The following is a 21,094-nucleotide window of genomic DNA, read 5'->3' as shown; positions in this document are numbered from 1 at the left end:
GGCTCTAAGACCTGAGAGGGTGGTACGGCTCTAGAACCTGAGAGGGTGGTACGGCTCTAGGACCTGAGAGGGTGGTACGGCTCTAGAACCTGAGAGGGTGGTACGGCTCTAGGATCTGAGAGGGTGGTACGGCTCTAGGACCTTTAGAGGGTGGTACGGCTCTAGGACCTGAGAGGGTGGTACGGCTCTAGGACCTGAGAGGGTGGTACGGCTCTATGATCTGAGAGGGTGGTACGGCTCTAGGATCTCAGAGGGTGGTACGGCTCTAGGATCTCAGAGGGTGGTACGGCTCTAGGACCTGAGAGGGTGGTACGGCTCTAGAACCTGAGAGGGTGGTACGGCTCTAGGGCCTGAGAGGGTGGTACGGCTCTAGAACCTGAGAGGGTGGTACGGCTCTAGAACCTGAGAGGGTGGTACGGCTCTAGGATCTGAGAGGGTGGTACTGCTCTAGAACCTGAGAGGGTGGTACGGCTCTAGGATCTGAGAGGGTGGTACGGCTCTAGGACCTGAGAGGGTGGTACGGCTCTAGGACCTGAGAGGGTGGTACGGCTCTAGGATCTGAGAGGGTGGTACGGCTCTAGGATCTGAGAGGGTGGTACGGCTCTAGGATCTGAGAGGGTGGTACGGCTCTAAGACCTGAGAGGGTGGTACGGCTCTAGAACCTGAGAGGGTGGTACGGCTCTAGGACCTGAGAGGGTGGTACGGCTCTAGAACCTGAGAGGGTGGTACGGCTCTAGGATCTGAGAGGGTGGTACGGCTCTAGGACCTTTAGAGGGTGGTACGGCTCTAGGACCTGAGAGGGTGGTACGGCTCTAGGACCTGAGAGGGTGGTACGGCTCTATGATCTGAGAGGGTGGTACGGCTCTAGGATCTCAGAGGGTGGTACGGCTCTAGGATCTCAGAGGGTGGTACGGCTCTAGGACCTGAGAGGGTGGTACGGCTCTAGAACCTGAGAGGGTGGTACGGCTCTAGGGCCTGAGAGGGTGGTACGGCTCTAGAACCTGAGAGGGTGGTACGGCTCTAGAACCTGAGAGGGTGGTACGGCTCTAGGATCTGAGAGGGTGGTACTGCTCTAGAACCTGAGAGGGTGGTACGGCTCTAGGATCTGAGAGGGTGGTACGGCTCTAGGACCTGAGAGGGTGGTACGGCTCTAGGACCTGAGAGGGTGGTACGGCTCTAGGATCTGAGAGGGTGGTACGGCTCTAGGATCTGAGAGGGTGGTACGGCTCTAAGACCTGAGAGGGTGGTACGGCTCTAGAACCTGAGAGGGTGGTACGGCTCTAGAACCTGAGAGGGTGGTACGGCTCTAGAACCTGAGAGGGTGGTACGGCTCTAGGACCTGAGAGGGTGGTACGGCTCTAGAACCTGAGAGGGTGGTACGGCTCTAGAACCTGAGAGGGTGGTACGGCTCTAGGATCTGAGAGGGTGGTACTGCTCTAGGACCTTTAGAGGGTGGTACGGCTCTAGGACCTGAGAGGGTGGTACGGCTCTAGGACCTGAGAGGGTGGTACGGCTCTAAGACCTGAGAGGGTGGTACGGCTCTAGGACCTGCGAGGGTGGTACGGCTCTAGGACCTGAGAGGGTGGTACGGCTCTAGAACCTGAGAGGGTGGTACGGCTCTAGGGCCTGAGAGGGTGGTACGGCTCTAGGACCTGAGAGGGTGGTACGGCTCTAGGATCTGAGAGGGTGGTACGGCTCTAGGACCTGAGAGGGTGGTACGGCTCTAGGACCTGAGAGGGTGGTACGGCTCTAGGATCTGAGAGGGTGGTACGGCTCTAGGACCTGAGAGGGTGGTACGGCTCTAGGACCTGAGAGGGTGGTACGGCTCTAGGACCTGAGAGGGTGGTACGGCTCTAGGACCTGAGAGGGTGGTACGGCTCTAGGACCTGAGAGGGTGGTACGGCTCTAGGATCTGAGAGGGTGGTACGGCTCTAGGACCTGAGAGGGTGGTACGGCTCTAGGACCTGAGAGGGTGGTACGGCTCTAGGATCTGAGAGGGTGGTACGGCTCTAGGATCTGAGAGGGTGGTACGGCTCTAAGACCTGAGAGGGTGGTACGGCTCTAGAACCTGAGAGGGTGGTACGGCTCTAGAACCTGAGAGGGTGGTACGGCTCTAGAACCTGAGAGGGTGGTACGGTTCTAGGACCTGAGAGGGTGGTACGGCTCTAGAACCTGAGAGGGTGGTACGGCTCTAGAACCTGAGAGGGTGGTACGGCTCTAGGATCTGAGAGGGTGGTACGGCTCTAGGACCTTTAGAGGGTGGTACGGCTCTAGGACCTGAGAGGGTGGTACGGCTCTAGGACCTGAGAGGGTGGTACGGCTCTAGGACCTGAGAGGGTGGTACGGCTCTAGGATCTGAGAGGGTGGTACGGCTCTAGGACCTTTAGAGGGTGGTACGGCTCTAGGACCTGAGAGGGTGGTACGGCTCTAGGACCTGAGAGGGTGGTACGGCTCTATGATCTGAGAGGGTGGTACGGCTCTAGGATCTCAGAGGGTGGTACGGCTCTAGGATCTCAGAGGGTGGTACGGCTCTAGGACCTGAGAGGGTGGTACGGCTCTAGAACCTGAGAGGGTGGTACGGCTCTAGGGCCTGAGAGGGTGGTACGGCTCTAGAACCTGAGAGGGTGGTACGGCTCTAGAACCTGAGAGGGTGGTACGGCTCTAGGATCTGAGAGGGTGGTACTGCTCTAGAACCTGAGAGGGTGGTACGGCTCTAGGATCTGAGAGGGTGGTACGGCTCTAGGACCTGAGAGGGTGGTACGGCTCTAGGACCTGAGAGGGTGGTACGGCTCTAGGATCTGAGAGGGTGGTACGGCTCTAGGATCTGAGAGGGTGGTACGGCTCTAAGACCTGAGAGGGTGGTACGGCTCTAGAACCTGAGAGGGTGGTACGGCTCTAGAACCTGAGAGGGTGGTACGGCTCTAGAACCTGAGAGGGTGGTACGGCTCTAGGACCTGAGAGGGTGGTACGGCTCTAGAACCTGAGAGGGTGGTACGGCTCTAGAACCTGAGAGGGTGGTACGGCTCTAGGATCTGAGAGGGTGGTACTGCTCTAGGACCTTTAGAGGGTGGTACGGCTCTAGGACCTGAGAGGGTGGTACGGCTCTAGGACCTGAGAGGGTGGTACGGCTCTAAGACCTGAGAGGGTGGTACGGCTCTAGGACCTGCGAGGGTGGTACGGCTCTAGGACCTGAGAGGGTGGTACGGCTCTAGAACCTGAGAGGGTGGTACGGCTCTAGGGCCTGAGAGGGTGGTACGGCTCTAGGACCTGAGAGGGTGGTACGGCTCTAGGATCTGAGAGGGTGGTACGGCTCTAGGACCTGAGAGGGTGGTACGGCTCTAGGACCTGAGAGGGTGGTACGGCTCTAGGATCTGAGAGGGTGGTACGGCTCTAGGACCTGAGAGGGTGGTACGGCTCTAGGACCTGAGAGGGTGGTACGGCTCTAGGACCTGAGAGGGTGGTACGGCTCTAGGACCTGAGAGGGTGGTACGGCTCTAGGACCTGAGAGGGTGGTACGGCTCTAGGATCTGAGAGGGTGGTACGGCTCTAGGACCTGAGAGGGTGGTACGGCTCTAGGACCTGAGAGGGTGGTACGGCTCTAGGATCTGAGAGGGTGGTACGGCTCTAGGATCTGAGAGGGTGGTACGGCTCTAAGACCTGAGAGGGTGGTACGGCTCTAGAACCTGAGAGGGTGGTACGGCTCTAGAACCTGAGAGGGTGGTACGGCTCTAGAACCTGAGAGGGTGGTACGGTTCTAGGACCTGAGAGGGTGGTACGGCTCTAGAACCTGAGAGGGTGGTACGGCTCTAGAACCTGAGAGGGTGGTACGGCTCTAGGATCTGAGAGGGTGGTACGGCTCTAGGACCTTTAGAGGGTGGTACGGCTCTAGGACCTGAGAGGGTGGTACGGCTCTAGGACCTGAGAGGGTGGTACGGCTCTAGGACCTGAGAGGGTGGTACGGCTCTAGGACCTGAGAGGGTGGTACGGCTCTAGAACCTGAGAGGGTGGTACGGCTCTAGGATCTGAGAGGGTGGTACGGCTCTAGGATCTGAGAGGGTGGTACGGCTCTAGGACCTGAGAGGGTGGTACGGCTCTAGGACCTGAGAGGGTGGTACGGCTCTAGGACCTGAGAGGGTGGTACGGCTCTAGGACCTGAGAGGGTGGTACGGCTCTAGGACCTGAGAGGGTGGTACGGCTCTAGGACCTGAGAGGGTGGTACGGCTCTAGGATCTGAGAGGGTGGTACGGCTCTAGGACCTGAGAGGGTGATACGGCTCTAGGACCTGAGAGGGTGGTACGGCTCTAGGATCTGAGAGGGTGGTACGGCTCTAGGATCTGAGAGGGTGGTACGGCTCTAAGACCTGAGAGGGTGGTACGGCTCTAGAACCTGAGAGGGTGGTACGGCTCTAGAACCTGAGAGGGTGGTACGGCTCTAGAACCTGAGAGGGTGGTACGGCTCTAGGACCTGAGAGGGTGGTACGGCTCTAGAACCTGAGAGGGTGGTACGGCTCTAGAACCTGAGAGGGTGGTACGGCTCTAGGATCTGAGAGGGTGGTACGGCTCTAGGACCTTTAGAGGGTGGTACTGCTCTAGAACCTGAGAGGGTGGTACGGCTCTAGGACCTGAGAGGGTGGTACGGCTCTAGAACCTGAGAGGGTGGTACGGCTCTAGAACCTGAGAGGGTGGTACGGCTCTAGGACCTGAGAGGGTGGTACGGCTCTAGGACCTGAGAGGGTGGTACGGCTCTAGGACCTGAGAGGGTGGTACAGCTCTAGGACCTGAGAGGGTGGTACGGCTCTAGGACCTGAGAGGGTGGTACGGCTCTAGGACCTGAGAGGGTGGTACGGCTCTAGGATCTGAGAGGGTGGTACGGCTCTAGGACCTGAGAGGGTGGTACGGCTCTAGGACCTGAGAGGGTGGTACGGCTCTAGGATCTCAGAGGGTGGTACGGCTCTAGGACCTGAGAGGGTGGTACGGCTCTAGGACCTGAGAGGGTGGTACGGCTCTAGGACCTGAGAGGGTGGTACGGCTCTAGGACCTGAGAGGGTGGTACGGCTCTAGAACCTGAGAGGGTGGTACGGCTCTAGAACCTGAGAGGGTGGTACGGCTCTAGAACCCGAGAGGGTGGTACGGCTCTAGAACCTGAGAGGGTGGTACGGCTCTAGGATCTGAGAGGGTGGTACTGCTCTAGAACCTGAGAGGGTGGTACGGCTCTAGGATCTGAGAGGGTGGTACGGCTCTAGGACCTGAGAGGGTGGTACGGCTCTAGAACCTGAGAGGGTGGTACGGCTCTAGGACCTGAGAGGGTGGTACGGCTCTAGGACCTGAGAGGGTGGTACGGCTCTAGAACCTGAGAGGGTGGTACGGCTCTAGGGCCTGAGAGGGTGGTACGGCTCTAGGACCTGAGAGGGTGGTACGGCTCTAGAACCTGAGAGGGTGGTACGGCTCTAGAACCTGAGAGGGTGGTACGGCTCTATGATCTGAGAGGGTGGTACGGCTCTAGGATCTCAGAGGGTGGTACGGCTCTAGGATCTGAGAGGGTGGTAAGGCTCTAGGACCTGAGAGGGTGGTACGGCTCTAGGACCTGAGAGGTAGATACAAACATTTGAATAAAAACCTAAATATGTATTTTTGGCTCAACACTAACAGGAATGATGATAATGAGTTAATTAGTAGAATGTAGAGTGTTAGTTCTAAACCTCCTTGTGGTCCCAGAGGAGAGGTTTGGAATACACTGACCTAGAATAATGGGATACAAATTAACCCATTATTTATTAATTATCTCACCTATTCACACACAAACACACACACAGAGAAAGAGATACAAACACTACAGGATAATAAACACAATATTTAACTTTTACAAAAAATATAATTATGGTCTATATTTTCAGTGACTATGTACATGTGTTATGCTGGTGAATGAGGACCCAAAAGCGACGTAATAGTAACAGAGTCTTTATTCCAGTATTAAACAAATAATGATTCTCCTGGATATAATCAATGGTAAATCCAAAACAGGAAACTGAAATCCTCTCGTCAATAGAGAGGAACGACTGGAGACGCGACCACAGACTGCAGGTCGCTTCGGGAAGGCACTGGCCGTAGCTGACATAGACACCTGCTCACACGCAGCATCTGAAGAAGGCAAAGAACACGACAGGGCGGAACAAGGACACAGGAACAGCAAACATCAAACAAGAATCCGACAAGGACAGAAGCGGAAAACAGAGGGAGAAATAGGGACTCTAATCAGAGGGCAAAATAGGGGACAGGTGTGAAAGAGTAAATGAGGTCGTTAGGAGAATGAGAAACAGCTGGGAGCAGGAACGGAACGATAGAGAGAGAGAGAGCGGGAGAGGGAGAGAGGGAGGAGGAGAGAGAGAGAGAAAGAGAAAGAACCTAATAAGACCAGCAGAGGGAAGCACAGGGACAAGACATGATAATCAATGACAAAACATGACAGTACCCCCCCACTCACCGAGCGCCTCCTGGCGCACTCGAGGAGGAACCCTGGCGGCAACGAAGGAAATCATCAATCAACGAACGGTCCAGCACGTCCCGAGATGGAACCCAACTCCTCTCCTCAGGACCGTAACCCTCCCAATCCACTAAGTACTGGTGACCACGTCCCCGAGAACGCATGTCCATGATCTTCCGTACCTTGTAAATAGGAGCGCCCTCGACAAGGACGGGGGGGGGGGGAGAGAAGACGAACGGGGGCGCGAAGAAAAGGCTTGACACAAGAGACATGGAAGACAGGGTGGACGCGACGAAGATGTCGCGGAAGAAGCAGTCGCACAGCGACAGGATTGACGACCTGAGAGACACGGAACGGACCAATGAACCGCGGAGTCAACTTGCGAGAAGCTGTCGTAAGGGGAAGGTTACGAGTGGAAAGCCACACTCTCTGACCGCGACAATACCTAGGACTCTTAATCCTACGTTTATTGGCGGCTCTCACAGTCTGCGCCCTGTAACGGCAAAGTGCAGACCTGACCCTCCTCCAGGTGCGCTCACAACGTTGGACAAAAGCCTGAGCGGAGGGAACGCTGGACTCGGCGAGCTGGGACGAAAACAGAGGAGGCTGGTAGCCAAGACTACTCTGAAACGGGGATAGCCCGGTAGCAGACGAAGGAAGCGAGTTGTGAGCGTACTCAGCCCAGGGGAGCTGTTCTGCCCAAGACGCAGGGTTTCGAAACGAAAGGCTGCGTAATATGCGACCAATCGACTGATTGGCCCTTTCTGCTTGACCGTTAGACTGGGGATGAAACCCGGAAGAGAGACTGACGGAAGCACCAATCAAACGACAGAACTCCCTCCAAAACTGTGACGTGAATTGCGGACCTCTGTCTGAAACGGCGTCTAACGGGAGGCCATGAATTCTGAACACATTCTCAATGATGATTTGTGCCGTCTCCTTAGCGGAAGGAAGCTTAGCGAGGGGAATGAAATGTGCCGCCTTAGAGAACCTATCGATAACCGTAAGAATCACAGTCTTCCCCGCAGACGAAGGCAGACCGGTAATAAAGTCTAAGGCGATGTGAGACCATGGTCGAGAAGGAATGGGAAGCGGTCTGAGACGACCGGCAGGAGGAGAGTTACCTGACTTAGTCTGCGCGCAGTCCGAACAAGCAGCCACGAAACGGCGCGTGTCCCGCTCCTGAGTAGGCCACCAAAACCGCTGGCGAATAGAAGCAAGCGTACCCCGAACGCCGGGGTGGCCAGCTAACTTGGCAGAGTGAGCCCACTGAAGAACAGCCAGACGAGTAGAGACAGGAACGAACAGAAGGTTACTAGGACAAGCGCGAGGCGACGCAGTGTGAGTGAGTGCTTGCTTTACCTGTCTCTCAATTCCCCAGACAGTCAACCCGACAACACGCCCTTCAGGGAGAATCCCCTCGGGGTCGGTAGAAGCCACAGAGGAACTAAAGAGACGGGATAAGGCATCAGGCTTGGTGTTCTTATTTCCCGGAAGATAGGAAATCACGAACTCGAAACGAGCGAAAAACAACGCCCAACGAGCTTGACGTGCATTAAGTCGTTTGGCCGAACGGATGTACTCAAGGTTCTTATGGTCAGTCCAAACGACAAAAGGGACGGTCGCCCCCTCCAACCACTGTCGCCATTCGCCTATGGCTAAGCGGATGGCGAGCAGTTCGCGGTTACCCACATCATAGTTGCGTTCCGATGGCGACAGGCGATGAGAAAAGTAAGCGCAAGGATGGACCTTATCGTCAGACTGGAAGCGCTGAGACAGAATGGCTCCCACGCCCACCTCTGAAGCGTCAACCTCGACAATGAATTGTTTAGTGACGTCAGGAGTAACAAGGATAGGGGCGGATGTAAAACGCTTCTTGAGGAGATCAAAAGCTCCCTGGGCGGAACCGGACCACTTAAAGCAAGTCTTGACAGAAGTCAGAGCTGTGAGAGGGGCAGCCACTTGACCGAAATTACGAATGAAACGCCGATAGAAATTAGCGAAACCGAGAAAGCGCTGCAACTCGACACGTGACTTAGGAACGGGCCAATCGCTGACAGCCTGGACCTTAGCGGGATCCATCTGAATGCCTTCAGCGGAAATAACAGAACCGAGAAATGTGACAGAGGAGACATGAAAGGCGCACTTCTCAGCCTTCACGTAGAGACAATTCTCTAAAAGGCGCTGGAGTACACGTCGAACGTGCTGAACATGAATCTCGAGTGACGGTGAAAAAATCAGGATATCGTCAAGGTAAACGAAAACAAAAATGTTCAGCATGTCTCTCAGTACATCATTAACTAATGCCTGAAAGACAGCTGGAGCATTAGCGAGACCGAACGGCAGAACCCGGTATTCAAAATGCCCTAACGGAGTGTTAAACGCCGTCTTCCACTCGTCCCCCTCTCTGATGCGTACGAGATGGTAAGCGTTACGAAGGTCCAACTTAGTAAAGAACCTGGCTCCCTGCAAAATCTCGAAGGCTGACGACATAAGGGGAAGCGGATAACGATTCTTAACCGTTATGTCATTCAGCCCTCGATAATCCACGCAGGGGCGCAGAGTACCGTCCTTCTTCTTAACAAAGAAAAATCCCGCTCCGGCGGGAGAGGAAGAAGGCACCACGGTACCGGCGTCGAGAGAAACAGACAGATAATCCTCGAGAGCCTTACGTTCGGGAGCCGACAGAGAGTATAGTCTACCCCGAGGGGGAGTGGTCCCCGGAAGGAGATCAATACAACAATCATACGACCGGTGAGGAGGAAGGGAGCTGGCTCTGGACCGACTGAAGACCGTGCGCAGATCATGATATTCCTCCGGCACTCCTGTCAAATCACCAGGTTCCTCCTGAGTAGAGGGGACAGAAGACACAGGAGGGATAGCAGACATTAAACACTTCACATGACAAGAAACGTTCCAGGATAGAATAGAATTACTAGACCAATTAATAGAAGGATTATGACATACTAGCCAGGGATGACCCAAAACAACAGGTGTAAAAGGTGAACGAAAAATCAAAAAGGAAATGGTCTCACTGTGGTTACCAGATACAGTGAGGGTTAAAGGTAGTGTCTCACATCTGATACTGGGGAGAAGACTACCATCTAAGGCGAACATGGGCGTGGGCTTCCCTAACTGTCTGAGAGGAATGTCATGTTTCCGAGCCCATGCTTCGTCCATAAAACAACCCTCAGCCCCTGAGTCTATCAAGGCACTGCAGGAAGCAGCCGAACCGGTCCAGCGTAGATGGACCGACAAGGTAGTACAGGATCTTGATGGAGAGACCTGAGTAGTAGCGCTCACCAGTAGCCCTCCGCTTACTGATGAGCTCTGGCTTTTACTGGACATGACATGACAAAATGTCCAGCAGAACCGCAATAGAGGCAAAGGCGGTTGGTGATTCTCCGTTCCCTCTCCTTAGTCGAGATGCGAATACCTCCCAGCTGCATGGGCTCAGTCTCTGAGCCGGTGGGAGGAGATGGTTGAGATGCGGAGAGGGGAAACACCGTTAACGCGAGCTCTCTTCCACGAGCTCGGTGACGAAGATCTACCCGTCGTTCTATGCGGATGGCGAGAGCAATCAAAGAGTCCACGCTGGAAGGAACCTCCCGGGAGAGAATCTCATCCTTAACTTCTTGCAACTATAGGGGGTGCTGTTCCGCATTAGCATATTTGTGTCTCCAAATTAACTTCTCACGAGTCAGCAACCCTGATCCGGTAGCACCCCCCAACTCACCCCACTGATTAGCACAGATAGCATAGCGTCACAAGCAACTTGTAGCATCTAAATATCATTAAATCACAAGTCCAAGACACCAGATGAAAGATACAGGTCTTGTGAATAAAGCCACCATTTCAGATTTTTAAAATGTTTTACAGGGAAGACAGAATATGTAAATCTATTAGCTAACCACGTTAGCGGAGGACACGATATTTTTACCAGGCAGATTCGGCTAGGCGCCCACGTCCAGTTCACATGCACAACAGATATGATATAAAATCGTAAATTGGGTCTTACTATGGCTGATCTTTCATCAGAATGTTGATCAAAGTGTCCTTTGTCAAGATGAGTCGTTGGTTCCGTTCAGAAATGTTCTTTTCCCACTGCATTTAGCACAGGTCCCGGCCGAGTGGCACGAATTTCTCAAACGTAAATACAATCCGACAACGGTACACCGAAAAACTCCCGGAAAAATTCAAATAATCTGATTAAACTATATTGAAAAAACATACATTACGATGATATGGTCACATGTATCAAACAAAATTCGACACGGAGATAGTTTGCATACATAACGCCAGCAAAACAGTACACCAACGCAGCTCAAATATCGAGCGATTCAGTAAACCGGAAGTTGTCGGTCACGCCAAAGAATTGGGTCCTATTTCACGTCAGTCCCAGATAAACAAAGAATTTCTCCTCTGACGTCATCTTGACAACCAGAGGAAGGAGAACGAGGTGTGTTTCTGGTCATAGGGGGCACGACCATATATAGGCAGAGCTTTGAAGCCAGCATAACACATCTTGATTTTATGTTCTTGGTCATGGAAAGTGCTGTTGAATGACTTCTGTATCACTCAGAGACAAAATTGAAACTGATTTAGAAACTAGAGATTGTCTTCTTTCCAATGGTATGATTCATATGCATATAGTAAGAGCAATGATTGAATAAGAGGCAGTTTAATCTGTAGAGCAAATAATGCTAAAGCGAAAATATTACCTCCTGTATTCTCAAGAGGTTAAACTGCCTCGTGCTAAATTCTTGATCGTACAATATGCATATTATTGTTATTATTGGATAGAAAACACCTTCTAGTTTCTATAGAAGTTGGAATTTTGTCTCTGAGTGGTACAGAACAATTTCTACAGCACTTTTCATGACAGGGTTCAGATTTCAGAAATTTTTACCTCTGATCTGGGGTCTGTTTTTAAGGCGACAGTGAATGCTATGAAGAAACCGACACTGCCTACGTCTTCCTCTGGGTGTCTGTACGTCATCACGTTTTCAATGAAATCGATGGGACATTCACAGCCATTATAAAAGACCAAAATGTACAGAGACCCCCCTTTCTCATCGTGCGCCTGAAGCGTGAAGGACATCGGACCTGCCTCGTTCCAAATCGTTTTCTAACCAGCAATATTTCTCCGGTCATGTTTTCAGTCGTTATAGTTGTTAAAAACATCATAATGTAGTTAATTTGAACCGTTTTATAGCAATTTATATCCGTTTAGTGCGATTTTGAGGAATTTCTTTGTTGTGCACTCTGAAAGTTTGGACACGTTTTAGGGTGTCGGTCGTTGGTGGTGGACATTTCGAAGGACAGAGGACATCTATCGACCAAAAGACGTTTATAACATAGAAAGGATACATTGCCCAAGAATCTGATGGAAGAACAGCTCAAAGTAAGCAATATTTAATATGATAAATCGTGTTTCTGTCGAAATATTTTAAACGCATATTTCGCCATTTTGTTTGGTATAGCTTCACTTGGCGAACCCTGTATTGAAAAGTAAGGATAATTTTAAAAATGTAAATCAGCGGTTGCATTAAGAACTAATTTGTCTTTCGATTGCTGTCAACGCTGTATTTTTTAGTCAAGTATATGATTAGCTTTCAATTAAACTAGATCACTCTGATAGATGACGTCAGACATATTGAGGCTTGATTTCCTAGTATTTTTATTGTGTAACCACGGTTTTGTATGGCTAAATATGCACCTTTTCGAACAAACTGTATATGTATATTGTAAAATGATGTTACAGGAGTGTCATCGGAAGAATTCTGAGAAGGTTAGTGAAAAAATTAATATATTTTGGCGGTGATTACGTTATAGCGCTCTTTGGCTGGAATCGATGCTCTGGTAACGTTTGCACATGTGGTATGCTAACTTATCGATTTATTGTGTTTTCGCTGAAAAACGCTTAGAAAATCTGAAATATGGTCTGAAATCACAAGAACTGGGTCTTTCCATTGCTATGCTTTGTCTATTTTTATGAAATGTTTTATGATGAGTAAATTGGTCATACACGTTGCTCTATCTAGTAATTCTAGTCGATTTGTGATGGTGGGTGCAATTGTAAACTGTGATTTCTACCTGAAATATGCACTTTTTTCTAACAGAAACTATCCTATACCATGAATATGTTATCAGACTGTCATCTGAAGAGGTTTTTTCTTGGTTAGTGGATATCAATATCTTAGTTGAGCCGAATTGGTGATAGCACCTGAAGGAGTAAGAAACTGATGGAGTTAGAATAGTGGTGTATTTTGCTAACGTGTTTAGCTAATAGATTTACATATTTTGTCTTCCCTGTAAAACATTTTAAAAATCTGAAATGGTGGCTTTATTCACAAGATCTGTATCTTTCATCTGGTGTCTTGGACTTGTGATTTAATGATATTTAGATGCTACTATCTACTTGTGAAGCTATGCTAGGTATGCTAATCAGTGTGTGGGGGGGTGGGGGGTGCTCCCGGACCCGGGGTAGAGGCTCGTTAGAGGTTAACCTCAGCGTGGAGTCCCTCCAGAAAACGAGCGAGCAACGCCGGCTCGTTCCAGTCACTGGATGCAGCAAGAGTGCGAAACTCTATAGAGTAATCCGTTATGGATCGATCACCTTGACATAGGGAAGCCAGGACCCTGGAAGCCTCCTTCCCAAAAACTGAACGATCAAAAACCCGTATCATCTCCTCTTTAAAGTTCTGATAAACGTTAGAACACTCAGCCCTTGCCTCCCAGATAGCTGTGCCCCACTCCCGAGCCCGACCAGTAAGGAGTGATATGACGTAAGCGATCCGAGCTCTCTCTCTTGAGTATGTGTTGGGCTGGAGAGAGAACACAATATCACACTGGGTGAGAAAGGAGCGACACTCAGTGGGCTGCCCAGAGTAACATGGTGGGTTATTAACCCTAGGTTCCGGAGACTCGGAAGACCAGGAAGTAGCTGGTGGCACGAGACGAAGACTCTGAAACTGTCCTGAGAGATCGGAGACCTGAGCGGACAGGGTCTCAACGGCATGGCGAGCAGCAGACAATTCCTGCTCGTGTCTGCCGAGCATTGCTCCCTGGATCTCGACGGCAGTGTTGCGAGAATCCGTAGTCGCTGGGTCCATTCTTGGTCAGATTCTTCTGTTATGCTGGTGAATGAGGACCCAAAAGCGACGTAATAGTAACAGAGTCTTTATTCCAGTATTAAACAAATAATGATTCTCCTGGATATAATCAATGGTAAATCCAAAACAGGAAACTGAAATCCTCTCGTCAATAGAGAGGAACGACTGGAGACGCGACCACAGACTGCAGGTCGCTTCGGGAAGGCACTGGCCGTAGCTGACATAGACACCTGCTCACACGCAGCATCTGAAGAAGGCAAAGAACACGACAGGGCGGAACAAGGACACAGGAACAGCAAACATCAAACAAGAATCCGACAAGGACAGAAGCGGAAAACAGAGGGAGAAATAGGGACTCTAATCAGAGGGCAAAATAGGGGACAGGTGTGAAAGAGTAAATGAGGTCGTTAGGAGAATGAGAAACAGCTGGGAGCAGGAACGGAACGATAGAGAGAGAGAGAGCGGGAGAGGGAGAGAGGGAGGAGGAGAGAGAGAGAGAAAGAGAAAGAACCTAATAAGACCAGCAGAGGGAAGCACAGGGACAAGACATGATAATCAATGACAAAACATGACAACATGGTTGGGGCCACTTCCATTTTAATTCCAGGAAATTCCTGGAAAGGAGGAATTATACAGGGACCTGTCGGTCTTCATGGAGATACAGCACCTTGACTTTAACACATTTTGAAACGTTACAGCCTTATTCTAAAATTGATTAAAATGCTTTTTTCCTCTCATCAATCTACACACAATAACAAAGCAAAAACAGGTTCAGACATTTTTGCAAATTTATTTTAAAAACAACTACCAGAAATATCACATTTAAATAAGTATTCATACCCTTTACTCAGTACTTTGTTGAAGCAAGAATACTCGTGACTACAGCCTTGAGTATTCTTGGGTATGACACTAAAAGCATGGCACACCTGTATCTGGGGAGTTTCTCAGTTTCTCCCATTCAAGTTCTCTTCCTCTCCACCTTTCTCCTCCCTCTCTCCCTCTCCACCTTTCTCCTCCCTCTCTCCCACTCCACCTGTCTCCTCCCTCTCTCCCACTCCACCCCCCCCCCCTCCCTCCCTCCCTCCACCTCTACCCCTCTCATCTCAACATAGGAAGGATACGTATAAAGACCTAGAGGAAGAAATGGACTTTACGGGTAGAAGACAAAACATCTGAGGTTTGTAGTGTTTTTATAATTTAATGTAGAAAAGTATTGTGGAGAAGTTGGGCTTTCATAGAGAGACAGATGATTTAAGGGAAACACGTCTGAATAATTGTTTAGTAAATACAATACTGTTGTCAACTTTCAAGAATGATAAGTTTAGTCTTATTTACATCGATTCGTATTGATTAGCCTAATCAATATGATCTGACGTTATAGGCTACAGGGCTATGAGGTATGGTATTATTGTTCTAGGCTACAGGGCTATGAGGTATGGTATTATTGTTCTAGACTACAGGGATATGAGGTAGGGTATTATTGTTCTAGACTACAGGGATATGAGGTAGGGTATTATTGGTAAAGGCGACGGACAGCACATTATCGTGATTATTATCCGCGTGATGAAACTAGTTAGAAGAAATGACTCGGGAATAATGTAAAGCTGTCACTAAAGAAAACACTCTGTTTCGACAAGTCAGTCAAGTAAAGTGACGAGCAACAATGGGCATAGAAACTATTTGAATGTAGGGCTAAATCAACGTTGAAAATGCTTTCTGGCGACACGGATCAGGAAAGTGGTGGTCCGTTTTGCTCACGGCTGTGCGCTCGATAACTTGGCCGGTGTACCGTTGCATAACGTTACCCACTGGTTCAACCGTTGTCGGCACACCTTTCTTCTGAATACAAGCCCCGGTACAACGGACGAGAAACTGATCGCACCTCATGTGAACTCAAGCAGTGCATGTGTGTATTCACTAAGGGCACTATTCCAATTTTACGAAATTACGCCCTTCTTATGAACGCCTTTCCTACGTACTTGTCATTAGTTTATATTCATACTTACCTTGTTAAGTTGCATAACGGGCTTTGCAGACGTGGTTCCCTCGCGTGCGCTGAATAAATGTCATTTAATCACTGAAAACACCCACTTGCAGGCCAACAGATTTACTGGTGGAGGTTTCATTCAACAGCGTTTTCACACGAAATATATTGATAAATAATAAATACAGCGGTTTGATTCATCCTGAAAATGTTCATATTCAAGTTGAATCCATGAAACATTGGAAGGTGTACAAAAGTGTACAATAGAGGTTGAATAGGTGGGGTCCTATACAACAGAATGGAATGATGCAACAATGTAAGCTACAATTTGAGGAGAACGAACACTCAAGTGACAGTTATAAATGTATGTGGGTATTACTGACCGTGGTTCTCGATAGTATCTGATATTTAATGACATGGTACAGATTGTAAAATAGAACGGAGAACGCCCGGACATAGCCTATAATTAAAACATTCCGTAGCTCTTACATCAACAGGTTCAGTCCTACAGATGCCTAAAGCGGGGGTGTCCACATTACATCCACGCCAATTATGAGGTCACACCAGTATCGGTGCGTGGGTAAAATCACTGTTATTAATATATAATTACTGAGTCCGAGACAATAAGAAGACACAGCGGCAGAATAAATTCAACCACTCCTTTGTTTTATCACAAAACCGGAGAGCAACGTCTGTCCGGTTAAGTCCACAAAGCGTATTGTATTTAACAGACAGTTACATGACCTACAGCATGGTCAAGCAAGTCAATGTTTACGACATTTCTGGACGACTAAACAACTATTAATTTAGAACCACAGAGAGTTACTGCACGTTGCAAAGAACGGTTCATGGTACTGCTGTCTGTGTGTGCGTGTTCGTACAAGTAGAAAAAACATGTTGACTCACCCTAATTGTAGAGAAACACCAATGACATCCTCCTCTGTCATGTTGACAAAACGGTCTATCACTCTGTCATACAGTAAACGGTCTATAACTCTGTCATACAGTACACGGTCTATCACTCTGTCATACAGTACACGGTCTATCACTCTGTCATACAGTAAACGGTCTATAACTCTGTCATACAGTACACGGTCTATCACTCTGTCATACAGTACACGGTCTATCACTCTGTCATACAGTACACGGTCTATAACTGTCATACAGTACACGGTCTATCACTCTGTCATACAGTACACGGTCTATCACTCTGTCATACAGTACACGGTCTATAACTGTCATACAGTACACGGTCTATCACTCTGTCATACAGTACACGGTCTATCACTCTGTCATACAGTACACGGTCTATAACTGTCATACAGTACACGGTCTATAACTGTCATACAGTACACGGTCTATCACTCTGTCATACAGTACACGGTCTATCACTCTGTCATACAGTACACGGTCTATCACTCTGTCATACAGTACATGGTCTATCACTCTGTCATACAGTACACGGTCTATAACTGTCATACAGTACACGGTCTATCACTCTGTCATACAGTACACGGTCTATCACTCTGTCATACAGTACACACTTTTCTTGTTTGTTGTCCTAGTCTACATGGCTAAAATGCTTGCTCGCTAGCCTAACTTCAATTCATGGGTAACATTAGCTAGTTAACATTAGCCTTCTAGCATCTAGCTACATATTTAACTTGTATCCTCTCAGGCCAGAGGCAAAACAATCAATGAATTAACTTCTTCTTAATAGGGGGCGCTATTTTCACTTTGGGAAAAAATCGTGCCCAAATTAAACGGCCTCGTACTCTGTTCTAGATCATACAATATGCATATTATTATTACTATTGGATAGAAAACACTCTGAAGTTTCTAAAACTGTTTGAATTATATCTGTGAGTAAAACAAAACTCATTTGGCAGCAAACTTCCAAACAGGAAGTGAAAATTCTGAAAATGGGGCTCTGTGTCAGGGCCTGCCTATTCAACTGGCTTATATTTATGGATCTGTATGCACTTCATACGCCTTCCACTAGATGTCAACAGGCAGTAGAATATTGAATGGGGTGTCTAGCTTGATGTGAGACCGAATGAGAGCTTTTGGAGTGACAGGTCCGCTCTATTGGCAGTATTCAACTGCGCACCAGGGAACCTCACATTGTCTTCTGAAATGCGTTAGGTATACACAACGAAATGCTCCGGCTCGGATTTTATTGGATAAATATGAGAAAAAAATCATAAAGTTGGATTTTCAACCGAGTTTGACCAGTTTATTTGACGTTTATTGGGACTTTTGGAATTTTTCGTTCCATGCGCTAAGAGTTCTTGGACATGTGCATGTTTGCGCCACATGGCTAGCCAAAGTTGCTAATTCGACAGAAGAAATGGACATTTTAAAACAAAACAACGATTTATTCTGGAACTAGGACTCCTTGCACAACATTCTGATGGAAGATCATCAAAAGTAAGAGAATATTTATGATGTTATTTCGTATTTTTGTGGTTTGTGTTGGCTCCAACAAGGCGGAGAATTGTTGGGTGCTGTCTCACAATATTGCATGCTGTACGTTGTACTAAAGTTATTTTTTTTAAATCTAACACAGCGGTTGCATTAAGAACCAGTGTATCTTTCATTTGCTGTACAACATGTATTTTTTAGTAAAGTTTATGATGAGTTTTTTGGTTAGATTACGTGACTGTCCAAAATATCTCCGGACAATTTGGTGCATTATGGCTACGTATTCACAATGTAAAACCACGATTTGTACCTCTAAATATGCACATTTTCGAACAAAACATAAATGTATTGTATAACATGATGTTATAAGACTGTCATCTGATGAAGCTGTTCAAATGTTAGTGATTAATTTTATCTCTATTTGTGGGTTTTGTGAAGGCTATGTTGGCGGTGAATAAATGGCGTTGTGTGTTTGGCTATTGTAGTGAGCTAATATAAATATATATTGTGTTTTCGCTGTAAAACATTTTAAAAATCGGAAATGATGGCTGGATTCACAAGATGTTTATCTTTCATTTGCTGTACAATATGTATTTTTCATAAATGTTTTATGATGAGTATTTATGTATTTCACGTTGCTCTCTGTAATTATTCTGGCTGTTTTGGTGCTATTTGTGACGGTGGCTGCAATGTAAAACTACGATTTATACCTCTAAATATGCACATTTTCAAACAAAACATAAATGTATTGTATAACATGTTATAAGACTGTCATCTGATGAAGTTGTTCAAAGGTTAGTGATTAATTTTATCTCTATTTGTGGGTTTTGTGAAAGCTATGTTTGCGGTGAAAACATGGCGTTGTGTGTTTGGCTATTGTGGTGAGCTAACATAAATATATATTGTGTTTTCGCTTTAAAACATTTAAAAAATCAGACATGTTGGATGGATTCACAAGATGTTTTTCTTTCATTTGCTGTATTGGACTTGTTAATGTGTGGAAGTTAAATATTTCAAAAAAATTGTTTTGAATTTCACGAAATGCGGAATGTTGTGGGTGTTTCGCTAGCGGAACCCCGGGGCGAGAAAGGTTAAGCCGTCGCAGAAGGCAGGAATCATGGTCACAAGCAGACAATGGTCAAACACAGGGAGAAAGTACAAAAATCAAACAATACCTCACAGCCATACAAACAGAAAGAACTGAACTAAATAGGGAGCTGATGAGACCAGGTGAGAAACGAACAGAGGTGAAATCAATGAACAAAAATGAGACAGGGCTACGTTCCAGAACACAAAGAAACAGGGCTACGTTCCAAAACACAAAGAAACAGGGCTACGTTCCAGAACACAAAGAAACAGCGCTACGTTCCAGAACACAAATAAACAGGGCTACGTTCCAGAAGACAAAGAAACAGGGCTACGTTCCAGAAGACAAAGAAGCAGGGCTACGTTCCAGAAGACAAAGAAACAGGGCTACGTTCCAGAACACAAAGAAACAGGGCTACGTTCCAGAACACAAAGAAACAGGGCTACGTTCCAGAACACAAAGAAACAGCGCTACGTTCCAGAACACAAAGAAACAGGGCTACGTTCCAGAACACAAAGAAACAGGGCTACGTTACAGAACACAAAGAAACAGGGCTACGTTCCAGAACACAAAGAAACAGGGCTACGTTCCAGAACACAAAGAAACAGCGCTACGTTCCAGAACACAAAGAAACAGCGCTACATTCCAGAACACAAAGAAACAGGGCTATGTTCCAGAACACAAAGAAACAGGGCTACGTTCCAGAACACAAAGAAACAGGGCTACATTCCAGAACACAAAGAAACAGGGCTACGTTCCAGAATACAAATAAACAGGGCTACGTTCCAGAATACAAATAAACAGGGCTACGTTCCAAAACACAAAGAAACAGGGCTACGTTCCAGAACACAAAGAAACAGGGCTACGTTCCAGAACACAAAGAAACAGGGCTACGTTCCAGAACACAAAGAAACAGGGCTACGTTCCAGAACACAAAGACACAGGGCTACGTTCCAGAACACAAAGTAACAGGGCTACGTTCCAGAACACAAAGAAACAGGGCAACGTTCCAGAACACAAAGAAACAGGGCTACGTTCCAGAACACAAAGAAACAGGGCTACTTTCCAGAAAACAAAGAAACAGGGCTACGTTCCAGAACACAAAGAAACAGGGCTACGTTCCAGAACAAAGAAACAGGGCTACGTTCCAGAACACAAAGAAACAGGGCTACGTTCCAGAACACAAAGAAACAGGGCTACGTTCCAGAACAAAGAAACAGGGCTACGTTCCAGAACACAGAGAAACAGGGCTACGTTCCAGAACACAAAGAAACAGGGCTACGTTCCAGAACACAAAGAAACAGGGCTACGTTCCAGAACACAAAGAAACAGCGCTACGTTCCAGAACACAAAGAAACAGGGCTACGTTCAAGAACACAAAGAAACAGGGCTACGTTCCAGAACACAAAGACACAGGGCTACGTTCCAGAACACAAAGAAACAGGGCTACGTTCCAGAACACAAAGAAACAGGGCTACGTTCCAGAACACAAAGAAACAGGGCTACGTTCCAGAACACAAAGAAACAGGGCTACGTTACAGAACACAAAGAAACAGGGCTACGTTCCAGAACACAAAGAAACAGGGCTACGTTCCAGAACACAAAGAAACAGGGCTACGTTCCAGAACACAAAGAAAAGCAGAACCTTGGCACAGACTAAATACCTGCCAGCTATTTTAACTGTCTGTAATGTCTACTTGGTAAATGTTCATAATGTCTACTACCGTCTTTCAATCTAAACTGTAACGTCTTCTTAGTTGTGTGTACCCCGGGTAGACTAGCTGTTGTTACGGAGTCAGTGGATCCAACCAGGTAGACTAGCTGTTGTTATGGAGTCAGGGGATCCAACCAGGTAGACTAGCTGTTGTTATGGAGTCAGGGGATCCAACCAGGTAGACTAGCTGTTGTTATGGAGTCAGGGGATCCAACCAGGTAGACTAGCTGTTGTTATGGAGTCAGGGGATCCAACCAGGTAGACTAGCTGTTGTTATGGAGTGAGGGGAT

General features: G+C 47.9%; 1 protein-coding gene across 1 annotated transcript in view; it reads right to left on the bottom strand.

Annotated features, from left to right (window-relative positions):
- LOC139577789 (NACHT, LRR and PYD domains-containing protein 1 homolog) overlaps positions 1-21,094 on the bottom strand; it is a 127,366-nt gene that overhangs the window by 50,765 nt on the left and 55,507 nt on the right. The gene's annotated exons all lie outside the window — the stretch shown is intronic.

Source organism: Salvelinus alpinus, chromosome 6 (genome assembly GCF_045679555.1).
Source record: "Salvelinus alpinus chromosome 6, SLU_Salpinus.1, whole genome shotgun sequence".
Classification (NCBI taxonomy): domain Eukaryota; kingdom Metazoa; phylum Chordata; class Actinopteri; order Salmoniformes; family Salmonidae; genus Salvelinus; species Salvelinus alpinus.
The sequence above is the reverse complement of the archived record's forward strand: the minus strand, read 5'-3'. Positions and strand labels throughout refer to the sequence as shown.